This window comes from Pseudophryne corroboree, chromosome 5, assembly GCF_028390025.1.
Source record: "Pseudophryne corroboree isolate aPseCor3 chromosome 5, aPseCor3.hap2, whole genome shotgun sequence".
In the NCBI taxonomy this organism is placed as follows: domain Eukaryota; kingdom Metazoa; phylum Chordata; class Amphibia; order Anura; family Myobatrachidae; genus Pseudophryne; species Pseudophryne corroboree.
The window spans coordinates 667,454,827-667,466,589 of record NC_086448.1 but is presented as its reverse complement, the minus strand read 5'-3'; the positions used below and the strand labels follow the sequence as shown (position 1 = coordinate 667,466,589).

Below are 11,763 nucleotides of genomic sequence, written 5' to 3'. Positions count from 1 at the left end.
TCAGTTCATCCCTTTGCAATTTTAAAGTACAGCATGATGCTAGAAATCTATTAAGTAATCCTTCTAACCGAAAATATTTGCAGTCACAACTCACAGAGGCAAAATTGGTCTTATATATGTACTTCAATCTTTAACCTGACATAGAAAACTGAAAGCTGCTGTAATCCTCAGCAAGAGGAAATTATTAGTTTATGTTTGGTTACCTTCACATTTCAACCTTTGTATTGTTTGTGAAATCATTTCTATATTTATCTAGGAAGACCATGCACGTAATTGATGGCTTTCCCAGCAAATGGCAGTTTGCTTCTAGCAATGCAGTAAACAAACCTGGTTTACTTGCTAGTTGCTTTGTAAAGTGACAAAGACTATGCATTTTTCCTTCAAGCCTTTTGTTTTTATCATCTGCACTGTCAACAATAGGGTTACAAGTAAAAGTTTATTGCTTATAAGACTTGTTTATTAGACTTTAAAATAATGTCACTATAAATCCAATTATTATTATATTATACGTGCTTATTTAAAACATTCAAATACAGTTTGTGATAGGAACTAAAGTATAATAAGTCTATATTACAAGTTACAATACTTCTGAATCTACAGATAAAACTATAAATTAGCAGATATTTGTACTGGCCTAGAGGGACAGAGTTGTGCGCAGTGACTGTGTTTTTACAGAGAACACAGTAGATATACAGATTTGCCTACATTTACAGAGCACTGAGACAAATTATTTTTTATTTGCAGAGCAAAATTATTGAGATCAGATATTTGCTGAAGAGTTCCATTTTAATAAATTAATATTTTGGTTTGAGCTGTAGCTTTTAGCCTCTCATTTCACCTACCTAATTACTGGGAATCATTAACAGTGAATAAAAGTACGAGTAAGGCACACTGGCTTACTTTTGAACACATTTACCTACTGTTTTTCTGTGATTATACTGTGTAATATGTCCTCTTTTTGTTGCTGAGAAACTTTACACAGTGGTTGGTGAAAGACTAAAATGTGCATATATGAAACAATAAATATTAATGTATTACTTAAACTTGGCATACACCATGCAATTATCTGGCAGATCATCTGCCAGTTCTGACTGGTTAGAATGAAAATCTGGTTAAACCAGTGATCGTCTGATGCTCCTGACACTTCTCCAAAACCTTCATCTCTTCCCTCCTGCTGCCTCCCTCCCCCACCCCCCTTTCCCAGTTTCCTTGTACCTGAAATAAGCAGATGGAGACTTTTATACATTGTGAATTAAAAGGTCACAGTTTATTAAACTTGACCATAAGTTTAGTGATTCATTTTTAGGTGGCCTAAATAGCACTGTGAGTCCCCAGCCCTCATCTCCACTAAAACCGGGAACTGACTGGTCACCAACCCAGGGGCAGGGGGTCCATTCCTTGCAACTGTAACCAGTAACCACCCAAGGACCCTCTCCTGCCGACGCATAGCCCCGGGAGAATGCACCTCCGCCACCTTCTCAGAGCTTTGGCCTGGCCCCCCAACTGGGTGTTGCAGAGTGTCTCGGCCACTCTTGCTGGGGCGGGGTGTCTCCTCGGGTTTTGCTAGCACCACAATTGGCTGGCCCGCAGCACTTCCGCCACTACTGTCACTGTCTGCTCCTGCCTTTTGTTTTCCAGACCTCAGCTGCTGCCTGTGGATGTGTTAGACCACAGGGAAGTGGGGTTGGGCACCCCTGGGGAGGGTTAGGCTGCGGGGAGTAAAGAGTTAGGTTTGGGCAATGCCGCAGGAATGTTAAGGTTAGGCATTATAGGGGGAGGTTAGGGTTTGGCTATGGGCAGGGAGGGTTAGGGGGTTGGGGAGAGGGTAGAACACCCTCTACTCACCCCAAGCTGTATGTTGGTGTAAATCCAGTTTTGTTAGCCACGGCCTCCCAGTCATTGACCTCACTGCATGTCACTGACCTGTATGCATGCGTATGTCAGATCCTGAACCTCGCCATTGGCTACCAGATTCAGACTAGTGCACCCCTGCCCTAAATCTGCATGAATGGAATTTCGTTAGCACCACTCTAGGCAATACACGATATGTAATATTGCTATGCTGAACAGAAAGTGGTGACATAACTACTCACAGCAATGTGATATCTAGCTATGGATAATGTCTATACTGCAAACCCTAATGTTTTTATTTTTTGTGTATTTGCTGTATGGAGCTGACTTAAAAGCGAAATAAGCAAATAACTGTACATATTCTGCCCTACAACCCGGTTCATCATACCAGGAGGACTTTGAGCACGCGTTTGCATACATATTTTGCAGGCAGGGCCTACCTAGCTCTATATATATTAAACCATGCTTGTACCATCTCAAACGTGCATATGCGTACACATAAACATATCCATATACTTATCCTGGGAGACAATAGCAATACCTTGGCTACCATTGCCAGGCAGCACCCCAGCAGAGGATCAAGTGAACAAGCCCAGCAGTGAAACGTAGGTCGAGATCCAATGTCATCGGTGATGTCATCGCGGTTCCGCCCCCTCCGGAAATGGGCTGTCGCACAATCACTACTGATAGGGAAGCAAGGGACGCCTATGATGAAGGACAGAGAACAATGCTTAGTGTCTAAGGAGCGGTAACTATACACGCTGTGAGCGGCCACCCAGACACAAACACAGCGCTACCTCACTCCTTTTCCCTTGCCTAATATAACTAAGAATTGTCTATGTTATATTCAATCTGCTGTAATTAGGTAAAAACTGTGACACTTCCAATTGTCCACCTTCTGTTACAATACACATCTTTTCTATATTTAGAGACAAAGCAAGAGTATCATTGCAGAGGATACTCTGTGCTGATTATACTGATCCAAAGGGCCCCCTTTCTTTCACCAGTCACAGTTTCTGACTCCTATATCAGATATCAGACTGATTCTTACTAGCAAAAATAATTACTTTTCTTCAAATGAGAACACCTGTGGAGCTTTATAAATTGCAACAGTGATTTATTGTATTCTGTCATATTATTCGGGGTGTTAGTCTGAGCTAAACTGTTACTTGTAGCAGAGAGAGTTTGCAACAGTTTGATTTATTTTTATATCCTGCATATGAATTCCAGGGTGTGAGCCTTGAGCTTAACAGTTATTTGCAGCAGTGTAAGTCAAACTTTCACACACAACACTCGGGAACACTCTCAGCTACTAAACTTTAACTGTCTATTTAATAACCTCAGGACCAAATACACCTGTGAAGCCCTATAAACTGTAGCAGTTTTATTTACTTACCACATTCTGCATATAATATCTGGGGTGCTAATCTGTTAATTTCAGCAGCGTGATTTAAAACTTCTATATATAATACTAGTTTCAGCAGTTACACATGTACTAAATTATTGCTGCATATTTAAATCTCAGGATCAATTCTGAGTTCACCCCTCTGCTGGAATTAACTTTGCTCTATACAAACGGAGTTAGCCTTTAGATTTATACTGAAAAACTACAGTGTATTCTCAATAAGCTGCTACATACTATTTTGTTTGCTACACATTCAATATCTGGGGTTATGTTTGCATACTTAATTTTTGAATCAGCCTTGTTTTGGATTAAAATGGCCATGATTGAATGACCAGTTCAATAATAATAATAATCATACTAAGCAATTGACTATCCAATACTTTTCTATTAAATTTCTGATTTTTTCACTCTCTCATCTGGCTGATAGCAGATCTGGCTTAAAGCACTGTGCTTTTTCCAGGCAAACCATGTGCTATTATAACAGAAAGCAGAAGTGTATTCCACTTTATTAATTTCTGGCAATCTAAACCACAATCTGCCCCTTTTCTCTTAATACTTATCAAAACACTCTCTCATCTGGAAAACCAACGGTCTGGTTTTCACGATGGTCTGACCTTTTGTGAGTGCAGAAAGAAGAAGTGTCTATCTTTCTTCCATCCTCTATGAACATCTACCCACAGCCACACTATTCTGAATACGCCCAATCTTGTCCAATCTCGGAAGCTAAGCAGATAAGGCCTGGTCAGTACTTGGATGGGAGACCACCTGGGAATACTAGGTGCAGTGGACAATTTTTATAGAAGACTAAACAAATCTTTACTTTTAGGTCGGCCTCTTTCTTGGCCTTCTTTCATTTATGATACCGATTTGTTTCACAGATTAACTATTCCCTAAATTATATAGTGATCGTCACGATTCCTTATATTCATTTTATTACAGGAATCACTGAACGCAATTCAATGATATTTTCACCTTGATATTTGTTTCTATGATCTTGAACCTTACTTGCTCAAAAGGCAATCAAGCAATTATTAATGTAGCATATAAATAATATTATTTTAATGAACTATTAAAGGTTAAGTTTTACATCATATTATTATACATACATCTATTTTTCTCCTTTCTACAAAAAGAGTGCTCCCAAAAATCTTTTTTTTTTTTTTTCTTTGTTCATCCATATTTAATTGTAGCCTAATCTACAAATTATTTGGGAGCACCACCAATAACTTACTGTTTCTAATTCATTATACCAGTTTTTAATATTCGTCTCTATAATAAGATATTACTCTTTATGATTGGTGCGGATTCACACTTTTCTTTCTGAAACACCCCATACTGCCTTGAACCAAGCATTGCAGCCAGCATCTGGGAATAGCAATGATGTATGGGTTTTCTTGGCTTGCTACCTTAATAACTACTATAATCCATATGATGATTCTCCTATAACCCCCATATATCTCGTGAAGGGTGCTATCCCTACTTAGACCTGTAGGCGCGATGTATGCTCATTTCCTCGTGCCATAATGACCTGCTATGCCAGCCTATTTCGGGGCCTCTCCATGAGCTCTGCTTGCCATCTGAGCTGCAGCTTGGTGCATGCACCTGTGCTGTGTATGAGGGTGGTATGGACTGCCTGTTTATGCGTTGGAGCTCCTGTGAATGCAGTTTGCTGTTGTGTGTGTTGCAGCACCGGAGCACGGCATACCCACTGCTTGGGAACTGCTAACTGAGGGGATGGACTTTGACCAACGCCGGGAGAGGCCTGACTGCAGGCTGTACTGACTGATGTAGCCCAGATCACAGTAGGCCATGGCAACCTTGCTCTGCCATTATTAAGGAGGCGGGTGTGGCATGCAAAATGTAAGTTCCCGGATGGGGAGGTAACAGGGGAGAGGTTGGTGGTCAGTATTTACCCACTCCACGACTGATGTCCCGGAAGCCAGTGGGCTGTGTGTGGGCGTGGGGGAAGGGTCAACTTTGGCGTGGACAATAGGTCCGGGGATTGCTGACTCCCTGAGATGGTGAGCGGCAGTGATGGTGTTGGGGGCTGCAGCTGGCCTGCATAGATAAAGGGGAGGCATGACGTATCCAGGGTTTACTGCGGGCAGCTATTATTTGTCAGCTGAGGGGGGGTGTGGATGGTTAAGCAGCATGTGGGGGGAAGAGAAGGTCCATATTTACCAGCTCTTGGACTGATGTTCCGGAGCCCGAGGACTCCACTCCGACCTGCTGATCCCTGGTGTCTGCTCCTTCCTGGTGGCCACGTGTGATCCCCAGTGTCTCTATTGCCTGTCCTTAGCTGGCTCTGTCTCCAGCGGCGTGGGTGTGATGGCCTCCTCTCAGCTGGTGTGCATGCTGCTATGGTGACTGGGGGCCTTAGGATGCCCCTTCCGCCGTGGCCCTCGGGTTGCATCCTGGTACTGCTGTGGGGCTTCTCCAGGGCGCTTCAGCCTGATCCTCACGATGGAGAGGGGATAGGTTTCCTATTAACTCATGTGCTGAGGACCTGTGAGTTAGGTCAGATGCTGCAGGCTGCAAATCTCTGCGCACAATGCTGCCTAATTTGCTCCCTCCCCCCTTAAGTATGGGGGTAATTCAGAGTTGATCGCAGCAGCAAATTTGTTAGCAGTTGGGCAAAACTATGTGCACTGCAGGTGTGGCAGATATAACATTTACTCCTGGAGGCTTGAAAGAAGATAATAAAGAGATGATGGCATACACTAATACATGGTTTTGACAGGAGTATCCTACATTGTCTATAGTTAAAAAAAGATTATTATAGAATTATTGGTATAGAAATCAAGCATCAAACAAAAGCATAAGATAAGAAGAGGTAATTGTATAACTAAAAGTAACATTTTCCCAGTTCTTCCAGTAGCTGTTTCTTCCCAGCAAGTGAAGTACTTATATACACAATACAGAATGCATTTGGGAATTATTATGTACATATTTCAAGATTGAGCAGAATTGTTAAAATGTACCCCAAAGCTCATTTGGCAAACCTTAGTTTGTTGGATGCCAGTTTTAGTTCAAATGTATGTGTTTTGTAGTGATCTGCATTGTTTTTTAAATAATTTTATTTAGCTAATTATGTTTTCAAAATCAGTTAACATGTCCCATTCATTTCAATGGTACGTCTAGTTACAGCCTGTTTTCTACATGTTCAGATCGCATTGAAATAATTTTTTTCCCTGCCACAATGAAAACTAGGGGAGTGCTGCAAAAACAGTATGACTGCCTCCCAGATTTTAAAAGACTTTATTGAAAAGTAACCTTCCTAACCCACATGGGCAATGCTAATGAACAAGATTGGAGTGGTCTCAATGTAAAAATAAGCAAACAAATTTCATAATAAACTTGAATTTAATAATAGACCCCCCAAAACCATTGTTCATTATTGTGTTAACTATAACTCATTTTGGGCCTAAATCTGAGTAGAGATGTGCCAACTCAGTTTTCAGAAAACCGGTCCCACCTGACCTTTATGGATTCAAGGAAATCTGAGCTCCGACTTGGGTTTTCACACCACACTCGGATTCCAAAAGTGGCAAAATGTAATTATCCCGATTTTGGATATCGTCGGTTTTGGAGCCAATAGTCCCTGCAGCGGTGATTCAAGTGCCATTTCACAGCAGACCCTGGAGAGTTGTATGCTGCTGACAGCCTGTTCTGACCAGTTCTGACCTACAGTATCTGTCCATCCACTCCAGTGTTGCTGAGCTGACCTACCTGTCCAGTGTCCATCTACTCTGGTGTCTGTGTCACACTGGTGTTGCTGCATACCCCTAAGTGTCACACTGGTATTTTTTTGTCATTGTCCACATTGCAACTGCAGCCCAGTGCTAATATATTTTTTGTAGAACTGGTGTGTGGTGCAGGTGCTGTGTAACTTATATACATATAAGCACTGTGAGTCCACAGTGTGAGTTATCATTTGTGAAAAAAGTTCAACTAAATAAATACCATAGTTTTTTTTATAGAACTTGTGTATGCTGTACCCTACAGCATTGTTCACTTCACATAAATATAAGCACTGTGAGTCTGCAATGTAAGTTATATTTAGCAAAAAAGTTCAATACTGTTTTTTTCCCAACTTGTGTATACAGTACAGTAGGTGCTGTACCCCACTGTATTCACATAAATATATAAACACTGAGTCAGTATGGATAACGATCAATCCATAGAAGAGCAGGAGCAACATTCAAGTACTAGTGCTGTGGCTGCTGCCAGTCATGATAGTACTACAACATCTAGTAAGGCTCTGAAATCAAAATCTTTCACACTTTTAAAAAGGGGCAAAGTTGTCACATTAAAAACTGACAAATCAGTGCTCCAAAAAGAACACAAAGGCTGAAGAACAAACTGTGTGTTCACAAATCTATGATTAGAGTCTATGGATGTCCATGCTATGTGTGAGTCTGACATTTCTCAGACTGTACTTGAAGAGAAGTCTCCTTTACCTCCTTGCACCATTTTTGCACCATTTGCAAAGGTGGAGATGAGCAGTAGAAGTAAAGATGGTGATGATGATGATGATGATGATGACATAATAGAAATTGAGAATGCTACTTAGGAAGTAGAACAGGATGATTGGAAAATTTAGTACTATCTGATGCTACTGAGGATGATGAGGATGTTGATGATGTTGTTTGTGTAAGTCAAGTACCAGTGGCAGCAGTTCTTGCCCACAATCCTGTCAACATTGTGAAGTCATCTGCTCCATTTGTGAGACCAAAATTAGTAGAGGTAGGGACATTAACCATCTAGGTACTTCCTCAATATTGAGTCATTTTTGGTGAGGTCATGCAATTTTTTTTGACAAAACTATAATGATTTGTTGTAATTAAAAACCTCATATTCAACCTCCTCATTAGTCATCGGAGGTAGACCTTCCAAAAAGTTATTTTATGGGGACCAAAATAAACCAAGTACTTCAGCCACAAAGGTGGCAGTCCCTGTGGCTGAAGTGCTTGGTTTGTTAAACTGTGCATGTCCTTTTTAATATATAACATAAGTATGGGTAAAAGGGCAATAGGATAATTCCATTTTGCATCACTTTTCTTTTTCTATGGCTTTTATCTGCCTTAAGTCCACCATTAACAACAATGTTAGCTGCCCATTGGTAGTTTGTTTTGTGGGAGGCCCAAACAAGCCAAGCATTTCAGCCACAAAAGTAGCAGTCCCTGTCGCTGAAGTGCTTGGTTTGTTAAACTGTGCAACTTTTTTAAAAGGACTATTTTGCAGCAATTTAGGATAGAAAATGCCATAACAGAATACCAGAATGATTGATTTAATTGATTGATTGATTAATTGATTGAGGTCTTATTTGAAACTGAGAGAAAAGGCAATACAAGTAGAATGTTCAATCCTGTCTCCAATGCCCCCATTGATTACATGTAATGCTATCATAGAATTACATTAAATTAACTTACAAATCAATCCTTAAATCCTTTCTTCTGATCTGGTACTTGTTTAATGAAAACATTCTTGGTTACTTTCAATGTGGGTGCATAGTTTATTAAATTTTATCCTGTCTGCCACTGCAGTTCCACTCTGCTTCCCAGATGGGCCTTGTTTGAAGTTAAGTGTATTTACTGCCCACTGTTGTTGCTTAGCTTAGTCAGACAACTAGCTTGGTGCAAACTTTTGGACTAAACTGGATGAAAACAATATTGTGAGCTATGAGGTGGTCAAAATTGAGTGGAAATTACTGAAAATTATTATTATTGAGGTTAGTAATACTGCAGATCCATAACCAAAACCAGTGAGGGCAGTTTTGGAAAAACTAAAACAATAACCAGATGATGAATTAGACTCAAGTCAAAACACTATCTATCAAATCTCTATTTGTGAGTCATACATAAGGCCTAATTTCATTAAACTGAGACACATGATATTCATAGTGTATTTACAGTGTATTAGGTGTTCCTGTGTGGTGAGTGGGAGGTGGCTATTCAGATGTATGGAGGTGCACTTCTTATGGACATACTATCATAAAGGGTCCGGGGTGTGTCAGATAACTGGTTGCAAAGTCAGACACTTAGGGCCTAATTCATCATGGATCACTAATTAGAGAAATCTCATATGGAAGCGATTATCGAACAAACGCGAATGCATAGTGGATGCACGTGGGGTAATAGCATCAGAAAATGCATACAGATCGTAAACGCATTGCAGCAACTGTTTGATAGGAAGCTGGCATTTCTGGGTGGAAACCTGCCGTTTTCTGGGTGTGTCAGAAAGAATGCAGGTGTGCTCAGGTGTTTTCGGGGAGGATGTCTGACGTCAGTGCAGACCATTTCCAGCCTGTCTCAGTCACAGATTAGTGGCAGCCTCAAACCCTACTCACATTTGCTCAGATGGCAATGACTCTTCAATAATCCGTGATTTGTGTGAACATCTGCGAGTGTATAGCAATCTGTGATGCATTTGCAAATTTGAACTGGGTGTTTTTTCTTTCTGTCAAGGTGGCACCTTTCTACTCGCAGACAACTGCAATTTCTCAGATGAACAATCCATGCTGAATTAGGATCTTAATTACTTAAATTGGAGGCTGTACATTGAATCTACACCTATCATGGGACAGGTGTTAATTTGCGCATATGCGACTCCAGCTAAAGACACTACAGTGCTGAGTAACATGTGACTCAGATTAAGCTCCTTTCTCTCCTAGTCCATTGTACTTCAAATTAGTGATGAGCACCGGAAATTTTTCGGGTTTTGTGTTTTGGTTTTGGGTTCAGTTCCGCGGCCGTGTTTTGGGTTCGAACGCGTTTTGGCAAAACCTCACCGAATTTTTTTTGTCGGATTCGGGTGTGTTTTGGATTCGGGTGTTTTTTTCAAAAAACCCTAAAAAACAGCTTAAATCATAGAATTTGGGGGTCATTTTGATCCCAAAGTATTATTAACCTCAATAACCATAATTTCCACTAATTTTCAGTCTATTCTGAACACCTCACACCTCACAATATTATTTTTAGTCCTAAAATTTGCACCGAGGTCGCTGGATGACTAAGCTCAGCGACCCAAGTGGCCGACACAAACACCTGGCCCATCTAGGAGTGGCACTGCAGTGTCACGCAGGATGGCCCTTCCAAAAAACACCCCCCAAACAGCACATGACGCAAAGAATAAAAAAAAGAGGCGCAATGAGGTAGCTGTGTGAGTAAGCTAAGCGACCCTAGTGGCCGACACAAACACCTGGCCCATCTAGGAGTGGCACTGCAGTGTCACGCAGGATGGCCCTTCCAAAAAACACCCCCCAAACAGCACATGACGCAAAGAAAAAAAGAGGCGCAATGAGGTAGCTGTGTGACTAAGATAAGCGACCCAAGTGGCCGACACAAACACCTGGCCCATCTAGGAGTGGCACTGCAGTGTCACGCAGGATGGCCCTTCCAAAAACTACTCCCCAAACAGCACATGACGCAAAGAAAAATGAAAGAAAAAAGAGGTGCAAGATGGAATTGTCCTTGGGCCCTCCCACCCACCCTTATGTTGTATAAACAGGACATGCACACTTTAACCAACCCATCATTTCAGTGACAGGGTCTGCCACACCCCCACCAAAAAAGAAGCAATTAATCTCTCCTTGCACAAACTAGCTCTACAGAGGCAAGATGTCCACCTCATCATCATCCTCCGATATATCACCGTGTACATCCCCCTCCTCACAGATTATCAATTCGTCCCCACTGGAATCCACCATCTCAGCTCCCTGTGTACTTTGTGGAGGCAATTGCTGCTGGTGAATGTCTCCACGGAGGAATTGATTATAATTCATTTTAATGAACATCATCTTCTCCACATTTTCTGGATGTAACCTCGTACGCCGATTGCTGACAAGGTGAGCGGCGGCACTAAACACTCTTTCGGAGTACACACTTGTGGGAGGGCAACTTAGGTAGAATAAAGCCAGTTTGTGCAAGGGCCTCCAAATTGCCTCTTTTTCCTGCCAGTATAAGTACGGACTGTCTGACGTGCCTACTTGGATGCGGTCACTCATATAATCCTCCACCATTCTTTCAATGGGGAGAGAATCATATGCAGTGACAGTAGACGACATGTCCGTAATCGTTGTCAGGTCCTTCAGTCCGGACCAGATGTCAGCATCAGCAGTCGCTCCAGACTGCCCTGCATCACCGCCAGCGGGTGGGCTTGGAATTCTGAGCCTTTTCCTCGCACCCCCAGTTGCGGGAGAATGTGAAGGAGGAGATGTTGACAGGTCGCGTTCCGCTTGACTTGACAATTTTCTCACCAGCAGTTCTTTGAACCCCAGCAGACTTGTGTCTGCCGGAAAGAGAGATCCAAGGTAGGTTTTAAATCTAGGATCGAGCACGGTGGCCAAAATGTAGTGCTCTGATTTCAACAGATTGACCACCCGTGAATCCTTGTTAAGCGAATTAAGGGCTCCATCCACAAGTCCCACATGCCTAGCGGAATCGCTCTGTGTTAGCTCCTCCTTCAATGTCTCCAGCTTCTTCTGCAAAAGCCTGATGAGGGGAATG

At 41.8% G+C, this 11,763-nt stretch overlaps 1 pseudogene; it reads left to right on the top strand.

The window, feature by feature from the left end:
• Positions 1–3,928: 3,928 nt before the first annotated feature.
• Positions 3,929–4,046, top strand: LOC134930605 (5S ribosomal RNA; annotated as a pseudogene).
• Positions 4,047–11,763: the final 7,717 nt, after the last annotated feature.